This window comes from Ixodes scapularis, unplaced genomic scaffold (genome assembly GCF_016920785.2).
Source record: "Ixodes scapularis isolate PalLabHiFi unplaced genomic scaffold, ASM1692078v2 PGA_scaffold6__148_contigs__length_123643588, whole genome shotgun sequence".
Taxonomy (NCBI): Eukaryota; Metazoa; Arthropoda; class Arachnida; order Ixodida; family Ixodidae; genus Ixodes; species Ixodes scapularis.
The window spans coordinates 4,022,929-4,040,647 of NW_024609881.1; the positions used below are offsets into that span (position 1 = coordinate 4,022,929).

The 17,719-nt window shown below is 43.6% G+C and overlaps 1 pseudogene; it reads left to right on the plus strand.

Annotated features, from left to right (window-relative positions):
* Nucleotides 1-11,194: 11,194 nt before the first annotated feature.
* LOC115331204 lies at nt 11,195-11,761 on the plus strand (annotated as a pseudogene).
* The last annotated feature ends 5,958 nt before the right edge of the window (nt 11,762-17,719 follow it).

Consider the following 17,719-nt stretch of genomic DNA (forward strand, 5'->3'; position numbering starts at 1 on the left):
CTTCGTGTTCAAATCTGAGAAAACACATCCAGTTCAATTTTTGTCTTTATTCTTTTCATAATATTGACTAATTTTCCAGCTAAATTATTAAGTTTGAATTTACCGCTATGGTGAAAGCCCGACTGATTCGTGTCTATATTTTTTTTTCTTTAAAACATTAGTTTTTCCTTAATTTTTGTGTTATAGAAAATTAACTGAAAAGTAACGTCGTTACTTTTTGAAAGTAACTGTAACTGTAACGAGTTACTTTTTTGTTGCGGTAACTGTAACGGTAACTTCGTTACTTTTTTGTGAAAGTAACTGTAACTGTAACGAATTACTTTTTAAAAGTAACTTACCCATGACTGCTGGGAACCAATAAATTGTCTTTACCCGTCTATAGAAAAATTTATGGCCCAGAGTCTAAAGACTAAGAACCAATAAATTTTATTTCCACACCTACAGAAAATCACTGCCGGCGCTTACTTTTTTTAGTAAAAACACTCCACGTTAGAAAATTAGATCAATACTAAATTTCAGTCAGGCCGGTGACAAACCATGACCCAAGATATGTTCTCTGCTCTTGCAACGGGTAACCGGACAAAAGCTCACCGGTCAAAAGCTCACCGGACAGAAGCTCACCGGACAAAAGCTCACCCGTTTTTCCACAGACCCGGACAAAAGCTCACCTGATTTTGTTTCGCTACCCGGGCGAAACACGGGCTGAAATAAAATGCGGACGCGATGGACATTGCACCATGTTTAGGTGAACTTGTACCTCATCCCACGCAAGGGTTTACTACGGTTGATCGAATGCCATTTCGTCGAAACATTTTTTAGAGAGCGGGCACGTTTTATTGAAGCCCGGTTTAGAGAAAGCAGAGCCTCAGTTTAGAGATATGCCGTTTATCAAAAAGGGGACGCTATTTAAAAAATGTTTTTTCTCACGCGTGTATCACTGGTGCGCGTGTTAACCCAAGCCCCCTGCTTACGTGTTAACCCAAGCTCCCACCACTTCGCGGCGGCAGTCTGCGGCGGCTCATTACAAAAATGTTAACTCACTGACTTATCCGTACACGCCGCTTCGCGGTGGCCGAATTCGCTAAAAGGAGGCTCATTGCCTTTTTTTCTAAACTTGGTTTCTCTGTAAGACCAACATGAAATTTTCTCTTGGTGAGCTTTTGTCCGGGTCTGTTGAAAAATGGGTGAGCTTTTGTCCGGTGAGCTTTTGTCCGGTGAACTTCTGTCCGGTGAGCTTTTGTCCGGTGAGCTTTTGTCCGGGATTCCTTGCAACGAGTCGTGAAAACCAGTAATATTGTTTGTTTGAAAAATCCATTAAAATACTTGTGCAACAATTAAAATTAATTATTACCCACCAAAAGTGAAAATAACTTACACTAGCGCCGAACAGTGCAATCAGGCAATAGATTGTTTGCAATCTTCAGTACCTGTGTACTGCATGTCATCACTAGTGTCAACGTGAAGGTGTCAACGTAATTCATCAAACTTATTAAAAAGATAATTATTTTTTGTTAATTAGCCTAATGATCTACATTTGCTTTTTTCAGGGTTTTTAATTAAGAGGGGGGCTATTCCAAGAGGCAATTCAAATAATGTATTAAGTATGGGTAATATTTGCTCCGCCTCTTCGTGTTTTTGCGACAAATGATGGGTCACCGGCAAAGGAGGATTCAAAAATTAGACTGCCATATATACAGCCAGTGCGAACATAGCGTTTGTAGATCTCTGTTGTTGCTGCTGTGTGGGGAAGTGTTCTGCTTGTGTTCTGTATGCTCAGAGATGTATGTATATCTATACATAGATTACACATACAGGGTGTTTCAGAAAACGCAGGCCAAATCGCTCCTGCGAAAACTACTCATCGCAACGAGAAAAGGCTTGTGGCGTTTTGGTCCTGGGCCAGGGGCCCATTTAAAAAAATTATTAAAGTTCGGGATAATTAAGTTGTTAATTATTTTTGCGTAATCACTTTTTTTAATATTGTGTTTAAGGCCATGGTTTAAATTAGAAAGTTGGTCAGCATTGTCGAAAAACACTAAATCAACAAATTGCCGAACGATAGAAGGCACGCGAAGCATTTTACAGCTTTCTGGAAAACCGCACAAATTCGACCGGTTTTCAAGTTTCGGTTTGCTATGAGAGCGCATCTCAGCCCCGGCGGCACCGCGCCCCGTGGAGAGATAGTCACAACCGGGTGTAGGCCCGTTTGTCATGTGCGCATTCGTCATAGGCCAACTGGTAATAGGCCCGTTCGTCACAGCGGAACATTCGTCATAGGGGAATTTGTCCCTAGGAACGTCTGTCACTGTGCGAACCGGATATTTGAATTTGCCCAACTAATATTCACCTGGCTGAGCATGCAAGAAAGATTAGTACGGTATATTTAATTTTACTAAAGAGAGGGAACATCCAAACAAGTCATCGTTGTACTTAGAAAACAATAGATTTATGGAGCGAAATACAAAAAAAAAATTAAAAAGCGATATGCCGAGCTACCACCCTTAGAATTTCTAGACGATTGCGACCATTGTAGCGGCTCACAATAATTTGAGGACGCCGGTTGCTGTCGTCGTGCTTCTTGGACACCCTCGAAGATGTCGTGCCGCCCTCTGCTTGAGCCAGCTTCATCTCTGTTAAGGATAAATATGAAAAAGAACACACACACTCGTGGAGAAAGCTTTCTGAGTGGGCACCGTACTGAAATTTCGAGCAACAAATGCAAAAATGTGCTACAGAAAACACCCAAGTTCTCAGAGGATTAGGTAAGTTCTTACGTGCAGTCCCCGGAGCCACGCTTCGATGCTGTTGTTCGCTCTTGTTGGCCTTTCTGCTAGTGTTGATTCTCTGACTGCCCAAACCCACCCGAGGAGGGGAGGTGGCCGACGACCAGCCCTTTCGACGGGGTCTCCCGACATACACGTCCTCGAAGTAGTCCGCCACGAGTGAGGCATCGGTGGGGAAAACCTCAAGAATGTCGGCGATTGGCAAGAAGGCCAATGCTGGATGCATTCCCATTTGAAAATCAACAAGAAATAAAGTAACCAATTGGCTTACCTCAAGACAACAAAAAGACATATAAATAGAATGCCGCATACCACAACAGCAAACTCGTCATCTGCATTGTAGCGACTCTGGTGACCACTGGAGCACACCTTCCTATACACCGGCTGGGATAAGTGAAAAAAGCATCCCTGTATCGTTGATGGCCGCTATCTTGAAGTCCGTGTAAGCCACCTCAAGGCAGTTGGCCCCCCATGTGACTCAGAACAACGTCGAAAAACCGTAAAACGAGCGAACATATTTTGAAGTGTTTGAACACATATCCAATAATAGGTCCACCGAGCGTTTCGTTTCATACGTTTATCAGAGCTCTTGAATGCTCACCTTTTCAAGGTAGCTTCAGATTTGTTGGGCAGCAAGCTGTAAACCATTGGCTTTACCACGCCGTTGACTCTGGCATGCTCCGTGTACAGTTAGTAGAACTGTGCCGGGGTCACTTTAAAGGTCCCGTCCGCGAACCACGTAGTCGCCTGAGCCAGACAGCTCAAGTTGCGCTCGGTAGCAAAGATCAGGATTCTTTCGCCGTCGCCCTCTCCGGGAGGAGAAAGGAGTCTCCTTTGGCAGTGATCTTCATGCAGGTAAAACAGTCATTATTATCATACTATGTCGCGCACTCTGATTTTGCGCTGCAATACACTTTACTTTGAACTCTGTGGGCATTCGATCGTATATCGGCTCTGCAAGGTGATACGCTGTACTTGAAATTCGACCGTTGCCTTTGCTTGCGGATGGTGCGTCGAAGTGTTGGCGGTGCGGGAATCTGCAAAGCAGTGTCGTCACTGACACAGGCAACCGCAGCTAGAAGTATTTGGTGTGGTGCTAGACGGCCTTCCACTGGAATAAAGGACATTAGTGAGCTTGTTTTGGAAATATAAGAGCAGGAACAGATTTTGGTACATACCAGCTTTTTCCTTCATCTGATCACGAACCCAAGCACATTAATCTTGGCGTTGTCAAATGCATGCGCATGGTCTCCTGAATAAGAGATTACACGAGTCTTGGCGTGATTGGTGACTAATTTAGTTTTACAAACTTCTCTTCGCCGGCAGGCCCAATACAACGCAGTTTCGTAAACTTTAATGCAAGTGTTGGAATGTCCTTCGTGAAGAAGCATATCGCCACCTTTCTTAGTAGAAACTACCTCCATTTAGAAATCGAGAGTGATAATTTTACAATCGGATGGCAACCGGCATAATAAGCCCTGAAACGGGGCAGACACAAAAAAAAAAAAAAAAGAATCGCGTTCGGTGGGTTTTTTTCTATTGTGAACTTTATGTTCTCGAAGTTGCTTTGTAAGAAAGGTGACCCCGATAAGGACAACATGCAGGCCAAAATCTGCATGCTGCCTTAACTTGGGGTCATTGGGACATAATTTGTTTCCCGTAGTCAACCTCACTGGCCTTGTACGGATACTTTCCTAAGAAAACAAGATAGAAAAAAAAAAACGTTTAACAATTTTGAAGTCATTGTGTGACAAACTGCCAGCGTGACGAATCACCCTATGACCATTGTTCCGCTGTGACGAACGGGCCTGTTACCAGTTGCCCTATGACGAATCGGCCTCTGCTGCGCCGCCATTGCGCGACGCAGCAGAGGCTGGTTGCACTATCTCTCCACGGGGCTGAGAATGTGAAAAGATATGTCGATGACATTTTGATCTGTTCTTTTTGGGAGGGATTATCTGACACTCTGGAAGCATTGATCAAATCGGCAGCCCCGGAACTGAGGTTTACGGTCGAACGACCCATGAATGGTAGACTGCAGTTTTTAGAACTTATGATTCATAACGAAAAGGGCTATGTTGGGAATATGGAAAAGAAAACGCAAAACCGCTGCGGTCAAAAAAGAGTTGCCATCCCAAAACAGTGAAAGCGGGTATTGTGAAGTCTTTAATCACAAATGCAATGTACACACTGAATCAGTAGAAAGACAGTGGAGAAGGCTAAACAGTGCTGGTTGTGAGGATGAATTCGTAGGGAAGCAGTTATCCGTAAAATTCGCAGACAAATGTACAGGAGAACCAAAGCAAAGGCCAAAAAATAGAACTATTGTAATTCCATTTTATCACAAAATTTCTCACAACTTAAAGGCTTGTGCCAGAAAGTTCGATGTGGATCTGCTTTTTAGTTTAGATTACAAGTTGAGTAAGCTCACACCCTTCCACAAAAGTGTAAAGGAATGCACAAAAACGCATCGAGAAAAGTCTATTCCTTGTGGTAATGGAGTGGTATATGAAATTCCCCTGGAATGTGGCTTTAAATATGTGGGGCAGACGTCAAGGTGTATAAATGACAGATTGACTGAACACAAAAGGAATGTCAAAAATAACGTGGCTAATTCGGAAATAGCGAAACATGTTCAAGAATGTAATAATTGTATACCACGCTGGTCCGAAACAGAGATAATACACAGGGAGTTAAACGACATCAAAAGGGTTGTAAAAGAAACAATAAGAATGAAATCAATGGGCAACTGCATTAGTCAGGTGTCGTTACAGCTTAGCAGCAGTGCAAAAACATTCTTGCGGATTTGAAAGTTTTGTAAAGTGGTTGTTGAATGTGAAAGGGTGGAAGTGGTTTCTTCCTTTGTGTCTCAGGTGGATTGATATCTTTTGTTGCCGGGATGCTTTGTGATTGTGGGCCGGAGAGTAGAGGGGGAGGGTGTACTATGTACGCGACGGTTCAGTCAATTGTCTTCCGGGTGAGGGGAGCTAGGGTGTGTTGCTTTGTGGAAAACGTCCAGGCCGTTTGACAGTTGTGGTGGAATGAGATGAGACCTTTGTTATCTTTTGGCTTCGGAAGTCGAGAAGGTTCTGTGGTGAAGTTCGTGGAGTGTATATAAGAGGGTGACCAAATAAACTTGTCTTTAGCTGTGTTAGAGACGTGTCCTCGACTGTTCATTTTTCTTCTACTTTGAAACTTTCCTCTTTTCCTGCCTCAGTCTCGGGCTAAGAACAAAATGGTTAACACTTATCATCTTCTCTTAAAAACACGATGTATTCTTTTTTTTTCAGATTCCTTCACCTTATCTGACCGTTTTAAAAGCTACTTACTTTTTGTAGTCCAACTTAAAGGGTCGGCCCACTTTATTGTGAATTTCAGCCAAGTTATCTGCCTCTCAGTTACCCTTTTTGTGAGTCAGCTTCTTGCGAGCACTTTGAAAATGGTAATGGTCTTCTTTTTTTCTTCTTCCTGTTTTTACCCCAGACGGACGCATTTTATCTAAAGCAGAAATCTTTAGAAGGAAAACATACTGGTGGCTGACGTAGACTTGATATTCTGGGCTTGACGAGAGAGTGAAACTCGTGAGTGGGGTCATAGTGTGGCATACTTAGAAGTTAGTACTCTACCCTTCACTGCCCGTGGCATCAGCGGTCGTCCATCTGGAGAACTATGGAGTAAACTGCAGTCGGTTCGTGCTCCGTGCATTTTTGAACGGCACCAGGAAAGATACACACGGCAAACGTGCGTTTGCATTTCCTTGTTTTAACTGATGTTCTAATTAACTTTTGTTAAAACTTTCTTGGTTTTCTTTTTTTCTCGATTCCTTATATTTATATATTGGAAGCTCATACTCACCAACGTCTCCACCACGGTTCGGCCTGTTCAAAAACAAAGAAAGAAGAATATCGAGCCAAACCCTCTTGATTATTTACTTAGAGTAAAGCTATACGCACTCCTCGGAAAGCTTATGCCGCTCGGGCCACCCTTTTCGAACGACGCGTGTATCACTGGGGAGCTCGTTAACACGGGTCCCCCGCCTGCGTTCACGCCGCTTCGCGGCGACAGTATGCGGCTGCTAATTACAAAACTTAACCAGTACACGCCGCTTTGCGGCGTCCAGCCGGCAACCCAAGCCCCGCTGCGCCGATCGCACCGCCGGAAACGAATCCCGGAGAAAAGCTCACCGGAGAAAAGCTCACCGGAGATAAGCTCACCGGAGAAAAGCTCACCGCAAAACCGGCGGATGCGGAGAAAAGCTCACCGATTTTTTTTTCTTTTTATATGGAGACCGTTGGATCATGCGTAGCATATATCAATTTATTATCATTAAAGTTCGTCAGCTTTGTCAAAAAGAAAATGTCCTCTTTTGTATTATTTGCCAAGCTTATTAAGTATATTGCTCCCAGATTAAATAGCGAAACACGTGTACGACGAAACCGTCCGATCCGACGTGCGGACTGCCGGAATGACCTTGGGGGGAGAGGGTTTTCGTAGCATCGGAGAGCGTTGAAAACCCTCGCCTCCGACCGTCGTATTGCGCGGTCGGACGTCTGATCGGTCGGTTTCGTCGTACATGTGTTTCGCGCTTTATAATGGCAGGCCAGTGTTTCCCGCGGCTTACTCTCTAGCCAACTAAAGCCTAACTGAAAATTTTATGAACTTGAATAACATGAAGAAGTTAGAAAACTTATATCTCCCTTAAACCTAAAAATCAAAACTGTAAACACCGAAAATCCGAAAGTCCATACGCAACAACGCGGTGCCTGAAATTCTCTTTGAAGCTTTTTATTAACCTTTGAAGACAGGATAAAAGTCAGTAGGATATTGGGGCTTCTTTCTTCCACGGACATGCACGTTTTCTTGCCGTTCGTGCTGGTGTTTCCGCACGTTGCCTTTGTGTGATAGTGCCCTTCTAAGGTGAGCAACTCATGACTTTCAGAGCTGCACACTGGCACTGTTGTTACTCGTGACCTATATAACAAATAGTCTTCTGTAAGGTAGCGAATAGGGCGAGTTGGTAAACGTTATACATGATGAAAACCGACGGCGGAGTGAAGACAACAAACACGACAGGACGAAGCTGTTCTCGCAACTAAAGTTTTCTAAGTGAAATTAACAGAAAGGAAACAGCGTAGCCGACACTGATGACATCAACAAATACCTACTTAACTATTAGGCACTACAGAATATTTGGAGCTGAAACGGTTCACACACCGCTATTCATATTAGCTCGCAAAGAACGAACCTCTTTATTTGACAGAGCTACCGACGGCGCACCCTCAGTTGTCAATGAATTGTTGTCTTTTTTACCTGTGTACGATGTTCTGATATCATTTTTGCGGCTTCATTAATATACAGAATGGGTGATTACTAATTTCTGAGGAATTAGTAAATATGCCCAATGACCTTCAAGAATATTACAAGAGGACATTTTTTTTTTAATTATGTGGCAAATGCGATTGTGTTAAATTGCCATGTTTAACTCTGCGTTAACTCTGCGTTAACTCTGCGCTAAGATAAAAAAAAAAATCGGTGAGCTTTTCTCCGCATCTGCCGGTTTCGCGGTGAGCTTTTCTCCGGTGAGCTTATCTCCGGTGAGCTTTTCTCCGGTGAGCTTTTCTCCGGTGAGCTTTTCTCCGCCGCCCGCCGGAAAGGGTTCCCATACCATTTAGTTCTGCGAAGTTTCGTAGACAACGAATTTTTTAGTGTTCATCGCAAAAAAGAAATGTAAATATCGCCCAATGCCTCGACAAAAAAAAAATGTACGAGAAAACGAAAAAAAAATTGACCCACCGCGGATCGAATTTGCGTACGAAGCAGACACCTCAAGCACTATGCTATGCCACCGCTTAGAAAACTCCTAGTGACCATTCGTTTTATACGAGATTAGCGGAGTACGTATAGCCATTTCCGTCAGCAGCGAACTCCGGAGTGCGTAGAGCTTTATTCATTTACTTATCACCTTACTGTTACAGACTCTACTAAAAGTCTCGAATATCAGGCAACGGCTGCAACGAGGAAGCTTAGCCCTAACTTCGAGCTAAATAGTACTTCCATTGCTCCGCTGAGAAAGCTCAATGCAGAGCATTAAATATTCGTGAGGCACAATATGGCACTCCCATCCAGTGCATCAGTTCAAAGGATGTCCTTACATCTTTTACTGAAATGGTGCAAAATATTTGACGAGACTTACGAGAGTCAGCTGTTGCGCTCAAAATACTCAAGGTCAATAAATGGAACAGGTGGAAACAATAAGAACTTGAATAGCCTTCTTCCCTTTGTTTCTTAATTGAGGAAAGCATTGTTGAAAGTAACGGACTACTTTTGGGGATAACGGTCACTTTTATGACAAGATAATTGTAATTGTAAATGTAATTCCTTACTATTTTTCAGTAACGTGTACAAGTCCGGCCAGAACTATCTACGAAAACTCCTATTGTAGCGCAAGCACGGTTCACTTGGTTCCATAAGCGATACACGTTAAAATCTATATTCAGCATAAGAAATGCATAACTAAATAAATAGAAATAATCAGCATAAAAGGGGGAAAGAGGAAGGAAGAGAAGGAAGGGAAAAAAGAGGGGGAAAGGAAAAACAGAAACGCAACTTTTAACACTGAAATATTATTCTTATTCTCCTACAGGACATCATGAAGAAGTTGTATCGTCGTCGTCGTTTTCTTCCACAAGATCGATGGAACAGAAACCAAGAAAAATAAATTTACATTTAAAGCAATACAAATTTTTAGAAAAGGAATAATCCTATATACAAAAAAATGCCCTTACTCAATTCAAAGCCCGTTCCTGAAACTATGGTTTCGATGCTCCCCAGTTTTTCTTTCAAATTGGCTTTTACAAAAAAAATTAATTTTGGTCTTTTTACCCTATTCATTTATTTTGATTGGTGTAAACCTCTTATGCCATTTGGCAGTGCAGGTTGAGAGCGATAGGTTTATTTATTTTCTTTTAGCTCTCAATTAAACATTCTGTAACCATTCTGTAGCGCAAGCAATCGTTTCTGGCCGAAAGGACGTTGCTCCGCACTCAAACGCATTACAACGCCAGTGCGCACTTTAAGCTATTCTCCGTTTCACCTTATGTTGTACCGCAGAGAAGGCTAGAAGCGCGAGCTCATAGCGTTGGGAGCTACTCTTAACGCACGAGACCTTGTGCCGCCGAGATGTGCCCTAGAGCAAGGAGCTCGCGCTTGTAGCCTTTCCTGTGGTACATCATAAGGTGAAACAGAGTATAGACAAGTGCAAAGAGGTCGGTCAGCGGCGCCACTATACTTAGTAAAGCCTTAAGCTGAGACTGCGGTGGAAGCTACGTCCTTGTTGGACCAGTCATACGCTTTTCTTTCGCCCCGTCTTCACGCTTCCGCCCAGTCCCAAGCCCGGAGAGACGGGTCACGTGATAGGAGGGAGGCTGCTGATTGGTCCGGCGGGCACGTATAGCTCCCAGCGCAGCCTCAACCTAGGGGTGAGCAGAGTATAGTATAGGGTTACAAAGTGACCTCGATTTCGTTCATTCCATCGGCTGCTGCTCTTTAGTTACTATCTGAAGCGTATTCCCAGCTGCCTATTCATGTACTTATTTTATTGACACAAACCACAGTCCCATCGCTTATGTGGAGTACTTTCAGCTGCGGCAGAATGTGGATTAGAAACTGTGATGAGTTCTCCAAAAATAGTGAATTTAAGCACCGAGCTTCACGAACTCCAGTCTTCTATATCTGGTTTCTGCTTTTCTTTCTTTTTTTTTTTTTGATTTTAGTAAACATAATAAGTAATCGCCCTCCCCATCTCCCACTCGCAAGTAAACAAACAGAACAAGCCCGGGGCACCTACATTCGGGTTTGAACTCAAAATGATTAAATAGCAAGGTAGAAGTGGCGCTTTTTTTTTTCGCGGACGGTTTATTTTCCGACTGACATGTCCTATTCAAGCACTTAGACACTTTTTTTTTTAGAGCGCAGTTCTTAGGCGCCCGTTTACGGCGTAAGCGGCATTGGCGTTGCCGTCGGGGTAACCGCGCGGTGCATTATGGGACATTTCCCATGATGCACGCGCTGGGAGGAGGAGGTGGGAGGAGGGGAAAGGGAGGAGGAGGGAAGCAGCTTGAAGGATCAGGGGAGGAGGAGGTGACGGAGGAGGGGAGGAGGAATAGCGGGGAGAATGAGAAGATGAAGAGGAGGGAGGATGGGTAGATAGCCGGCACGCTGTTGCGCATGCCGGCTATCTATTCCTAAGAATGGATCGTATATATGCGCTGCTCTAAACGTAATTTCATGTTCCATCCTGGTGAGTGCTCTGATGAAACCGAAGAAACGCTGCAAGGAAAACCTGGAATTTTAGAAAAACATGAAAGCGTGGACTGTGCGTAGGAGGCAAAAAAACGAACGAAGAAACAAAAATGCCGAAATCGGTAGTCGACTTCTTTTTACTGTTGCTGGAAATAAGTAATAAGCTCGATACTTTGATGACCTTGCCAAGCGTGATCGGTGGACTCGAAAAGTCTGTACAAGTACTTTCAGATACCTTTGACGACCTTTAAAGTCGTTTACTTGGGCAGGAAAAGTCCACTAAAGAACTGTATAAGCGAGTAGACCTGCTTGAAAAAGTTTTATCTCCAAACGAACTCGCTCAGCTCCGAATAGATTTGAATAACCTCGAAAGACAGAGTCGTAGTCTAAACATTGAAATTCATGGCATCCCAGAAACACAAAATGAATACCTCATGGGACAAATGAACAAATTGGTAACAAAGCTGGATATTCCACCTGTAAACCGAAGTGACATTGCAGCTTTGCATAGACTCCCAGCAAAACCGGACGAAACACGAGGCGTTATCGTTCGCTTTACGTGTCAGGAGATTCTCGATTCTTGGCTTCAAAAAAGGCAGTCATTTTAGAAAGAAAAAGGCAACGGGTATTTTTGTGAAAACATGACTCGGCTCTCCCGCACTCTCCTGTCGATGACGAAGGAATGGGCGCCGAAATCAGACTACGCTTTTGTTTGACATGCGAATGGGAAAGCGCTAGTCCGAAAAAAGAACGGTGAATGTGCAGCGGTTATTCGTGGTGAGAATGATCTTGTCAGTCTAAAGTAACTCGTACAAAAGAACGTCTGAGCATTTATTATTTTTATGCCTAATCTTTCTTGTGATATCGCATCTTTGAAAGGTCACTATCTTTCACTTTTTCATTTGAATGCAAGAAGCTTGAGAAAAAAATTCGACGAGATAAATCTTTTTTTTTTATCTGAGTTAAATCAATGTTTTGACATAATCTGTTTTAGTGAGACGTGGTTTACATCTGATGAGTGTGTCCAGCTGGGTGGTTACGACTGTGTGTCTGCGTGCCGCTCAAGAAAGGCTGGTGGAGGTGTTGCCATATATATTCGCTCAGAGCTGTCATACAAAATAGTTTCCAAATACAAAATTATAGACGACAACGTTGAGTGTATTTCGATTCAATGCTGTGATATTTTGTTTGCTCTCTTGTACCGTCCTCCGTCTGGATCCATAAATGACTTTCTGCATTTCTCAGAAGCGCTGCTTGAACACAGCATAGAACTGAAGTTACAGGTTGTTCTTGTTGGTGATTTTAACATAAATGCTTCCGCGGACAATGTATCATATTTGCGCTTTCAAGAGATATTTGAGTCTTATGGTTGCACAAATACAATAGCTGAACCAACTAGAATCACCTCGACTTCCGAGACCCAACCCTTGACCTCTGCATTACAGATCTTCCTATTAAGAATTTGAGATCACGTGTATTAAGGTGCAACCCCACCCTTGGTTAGTGTGATTCTGAACCAATAGATGGCGGTGAGATCCCCTTCCAGGCCTGTACATCAATGCGAGAAATCGTGCGTGGCGGCGCCCTTCGATACAGTGGGGTATTTTTCCCTGTCCTGAATTTGACATTCCTGGTCCCTGGCTTGTTCTTCTCTGGACGAGCTTTCTTTGGAACGCGCACGGCCGCGCCAGTTCTCGTGCAAGGGGGCCAGTTGCCACGCTCCGAGCTCACGTCTCCAGCAAATGTAGGCAGAACTAGGGTGCCTTCATGTGCACTTTGCTTAGGGTGGAGACATCTGGCCATTTTGTTCCCACTTTTACATTTATTTTTTGTTCACAATCGCGTGAAACAGCGTGTCCCTGCACGCGTCTGTGGCGCTGACTGTGCTATGGCGACATTTTGTTCTCGTCGATTTCTTTGTATTTTCCCCTTGAGCGCGTGCTGTCGGCATCGGGTACTACAAAGGGTGGCATCACTCTAAACAGAAGGTCATTGAGGCACCCTAGGCAGAACAAAACGCGAAAATCGTCCTGAGCCAAATGGCGAGACACATACATAACAAAACCACCGATGCGTTGAAAAATATAAAATTGCCCGTGCGCCGTCATCGGGGATTTCAGAGGCCAATTACACATATTTCAATGTTATCAGATTTATGTTGACACGAATGAAGGTGACGAGAGGACGAACAGTGACCTGAAAAATAAAGGTCTTATGGGCAAACTTGTGCCAAACAAAAAAAGTAAAAAAAGAGCGTCGAGGCAGCAGAAACCAGGCGGCGATGAGGCAGCGTAAAAGAGAGCGAGAGCGAGACTGACTCGACAATGTCGCGGGCAGCTGCTTATCTACAGTGCGTCACTATCTTGAAAGTTCGGCAAAGAAGGTTCGAGCGTCACGTGCTCGGGGCATGGATGAACTAACACTTTCGAGAACAAGAAAGCAGGGCAAAATTTACGTCTGGTGCAAGAATGAACGCGAATCTTCTAGAAGCTCGTGACCGAGCGTTGCTTTCTCGACTCTGCTGGCGTCAGTGTGACGGGCCGGCCCTTTTGTCGTGCATGTGTTTGGCTCTTCGTGGATTTCCAGGAAAACGTGATGACGTGATAGACATAGGTTTACACAATTCTAGCTTGAGGAATTAACTACCTAAAAGATCAAAACAAATGAACAATTTTTGGGGCGGTCAGGTGTCTCATTTAGGTAGCTGGGTGTTTAGTTTGACCAAAACCAGGAGGCTGGAAAACACAAAAAATGACACTCAAGTTTAGATGTTGAGTTTGGTAAATCCAAAGTAGGACTGGTGCGGGAGCCATAATAAAAAATGCCGAGGTTAATAATTCACTCACAGCAATAAATTATAAGATTTAATTTTAATACAAATCTAGTGATAAATGCATGATTGGTCAGGCAAAGATTCTGGGCCTGTGGATAGGTTTTGCACATAGTTTAAGCAAAGTACAGTGTGTCACAAAAAAAAATTACAGGATTTTTTTTTTGCCGCAACAATAAACTAGGCATTGCCGGACGCTCATTCTCCGCCCAAAGGTAGCGCCAGAGGCCACAACCAGATGTCAAAGTTTCAGCCCGATCCGATACCTTATTCAAAAGTTATCAGTGATTTTCTAAAAAGTTCAATGGGAAAATGGCGGCCGACGTAGTTTTCGAATGCATGGGGCTGTATGGCACCAGAAACCGAAAACGGGCAAAAATGGGCACCATTTTCCCATTGAAAGTTTTAGAAAATCACTTATAACTTTTGAATAAGGTGTCCGTTCGAGATGAAACTTTGGCGTCTGGTTGTGACCTAGCACTACCTTTGGGTGGAGAACGAGCGTTAGGCAATGCGTAATTTATTTTGCGGTGCAAAACAAAACAAAAAAAACCTTACATTTATTTTCGTGACATTATGCACCAGTCTTAATTTGGTGATTCATGCGCGCAAGTAGTGGTGTGCATAAATGAAAAAGACGCATACGCCTAGAGTTTGACGTTGCATAAAATTCAGTGTAAGCACGCACACGGTACGCTGACTAAGACTGAAACAGCGCTACATTTTACACTAGCGTTGAGCGTATCGAAAGTTAAGGCTGAATTAAAAGCTAGAGCTTGCACGCATATACTGCTCAGGCAGTAATGTTCGAATGTTCATAGTACTTTATTATCCTAAGATTTGGTGTAAGTTGTCTCCTGATTGCTTACAACAGAAAGAAGGAAACATTCTAACTCTTTGTTGATAGAAAAACTCCACCTGCTGACAGTTACCAATCATCTCGGCGCCGATTATGAGTATTCACTGCATGCTAACGGTCGTGTGCTTAGAACAAGTTTTTCCCGCGTGATTTCATACAATCGCAATTGTTCTTGACAAGCAACAATGTTTACTCAGGCCAGCGGTCACATGTGAAGCTTATAGCATATTTTGTATTGATTGTGGCACACGTAACAAATTCCATAGGTTTTTTTTCTTTTTTTTTTTTTACAATTTGCGAAATAGAATGTTCCTGGGTTACCTTGGTTTCTAATGCATGTAGCGTACAAAAGAGCACGAAATGAATCGCAGTGGGAAACGAAAGCGATAATGATAAACAAGCGTCCGTGTAATCACGCGAAAACTGAAGGTATTGCACATATGCAGAAGGTAGCTTTGTTTCACAAAATACATTGCCAGTAAAGTGCTTGATTTTATTGTGCGATCGAAGCGGAACGTACAAGTGCCCTGAACTACACTTCTAGTGAACAAGCGCACCATCCCAAGCATCGAGCTTGCTTTTACAGCCTTTGGTGCGCTCAAACCTTTGAAAACCCAATTATAACCAATTCTATTATTTCAATTATTTTATTAAGTGCGCCTATGTGTGTGTGTTCTTTGTCTTTTGCGTTCACGTGCCATTTTCTTAGTTATATATTTTTTCCAGAAGACCGACAACTATAGTCTGTTTCATCATAAGTAAGAACCGCATAATCAAAGATGTAGAAAAAAAATTTAAAAAAAGAACGCGAACACGCGAACGCGCATTAAGGTGCAATGTAACGGCTCATTGAAAATTAGTCGTTAGTCTTTTAGAAAGCAGCAGTTTCGTGGGGCGACATCGTTACCCGTTGAGATTATAAAAAGTGTAGTACAACGGTGAGCTCAGGGTCTCTAACGTGCTTTCGCAGTATATGTGGTACACGATCGCACGACGGTAGGATGCAGATGGGCGACTGAACCCAGGGTCCCTGCTAAAGCCCCTAGATAAAGGCGTTTTTTAGAAGTACCGCCAACCATTGCTGTGGCACGGCTACTCGATCCCTCTTGTTGGTGCGGCCTGCCGATGTTTTTCCGAAAACAAAAGAGTGCGCGTGAGAGGAGAACTTCTCCCCTTTTCCGTGGGGGCGCTGCACATCGGTGAGCGGTAGAGTGCCTTCATACACACGCGCGCTTTTGCTTGAGTGGTAACATCTCAGCCATTTTTCCGCCCAATCGTTTTTTTATACATCTTGAAGTGCGCGCAATCCGGTGTCACTCAGCTCGAGCGCGTAGCTTTGGTTAATGCATAGACGCCATTTTACCGCCCAAGTCACGCACCAAGTGCGCCAGAGCGTCACGCGCTGGCACATTCAGGAAAACAATGGATGTCTTCACCCTGAGACAGACAGACATGTAGGCACCCTAGTGAGCGGTCTTGTGAGCTGAAAGTACTCTGTTTCACCTAGTTTCACCTTATGTTGTACCGCAGGAAAGGCTGTAAGCGCGAGCTCCTTGCTCTGGGGCAGATCTCGGCGGCACAAGCTCTCGTGCAGTAAGGGCAGCTGTCAACGCTATGAGCTCGCGCTTCCAGCCTTCGCTGCGGTACACTCTAAGCTCGGCAACCTATAATGTAACCATAGTTTTGTTTAACCCAAGACTGGGGTATTTCGCCTGCACCCTTACAATTTTTTCACTATAATGTAACTTCTAAACCAAAATAACCTGTAAAATAAAGGTTACAACGACAGTCGTTTTGATGTTTTCATTATTTTCGCCAAGACTATAGGTTACAAGGGCCAAATTGAATGCGAAGACGCAGAATTATAGGTTACTTGAATGGCAGCCGACGTGTAACCTCTACACAGTAACGTATAAAAAGCGCGGTAACCTATATAGTCAAGATACATGGAGAAATGGAGTGGAACTAAATTGCTGAACATAAAATAATAACTGCGGCCACGAAGCGCAACGCGCTGTTGGCGGGAGGCGTTGACAGCATGCGACAGCTGGGAAGGGGGTTGCATTCCTCGCATCACTAGTCACTAGCTTTTGTGACATATATTTAAGTACTGAACTTACTTATGATGTAGTTATCATTATCATGCAGTGATATATTTGACTTTCATATAATTTACTCATGCTAAACGCGCGTTGTCCAATGATCGTTACATGTAAAAAAAAGAAGAAAAAATCGTGCAGCCCAATATAAGTTAAGCTTATTTATCTGTACGATTTAGAAACTATAGTATTGCATAACTCATTATTGGAAGAACTCCAGCAATATTGACTTGGATGTCGAATTCGGTTGGGAACACATTTGCTATATAGCGAATAATTTTACCAGCGGAGGTAAGACCTTTTACGTATTAGAACATGATACTACAATTGCGGGCTCATATATATTACAGTTATGCTGACACACGTTTATGTCTCTCACAACATAGGGGTAGCTTAATTCCCAGTCATGGAATATCGCGCACACGACGCTTGAGCGAACGAATTCGCGAGGGAGCGAACAACGAGTGGAGTAAAGGAAAAAAAAGAATGAGAAGGACTTGAAGGATCCCATGTTTTGGTGGAGAAAGAAGAAGTGCGCCTTTATATAGACGTCCTTTTTCGAGCTCTGCTTATTTTCTTGATAGTTTGCAAAATCTCTATCTGCCGGTCTGGAAGGGGGCCAAGAACCAGAGAGTTTACGGCCTGGTCGGCAATTTCAGCAAGCATTACGCCTCCAGACGCTCGACGACATCGCCCAGCTTCATGGACAAGGTTCTTCCCCAAGGGGAAGGTAAGCCTAACCAGAGAGTATGCGATGCCGACGCAGCACATGAGATGCATGAAATGGACTGCGGACAAAGTAGCGATGAAACCCTGCAGGGGGGAACAAGAAAACGGAAGACGAACG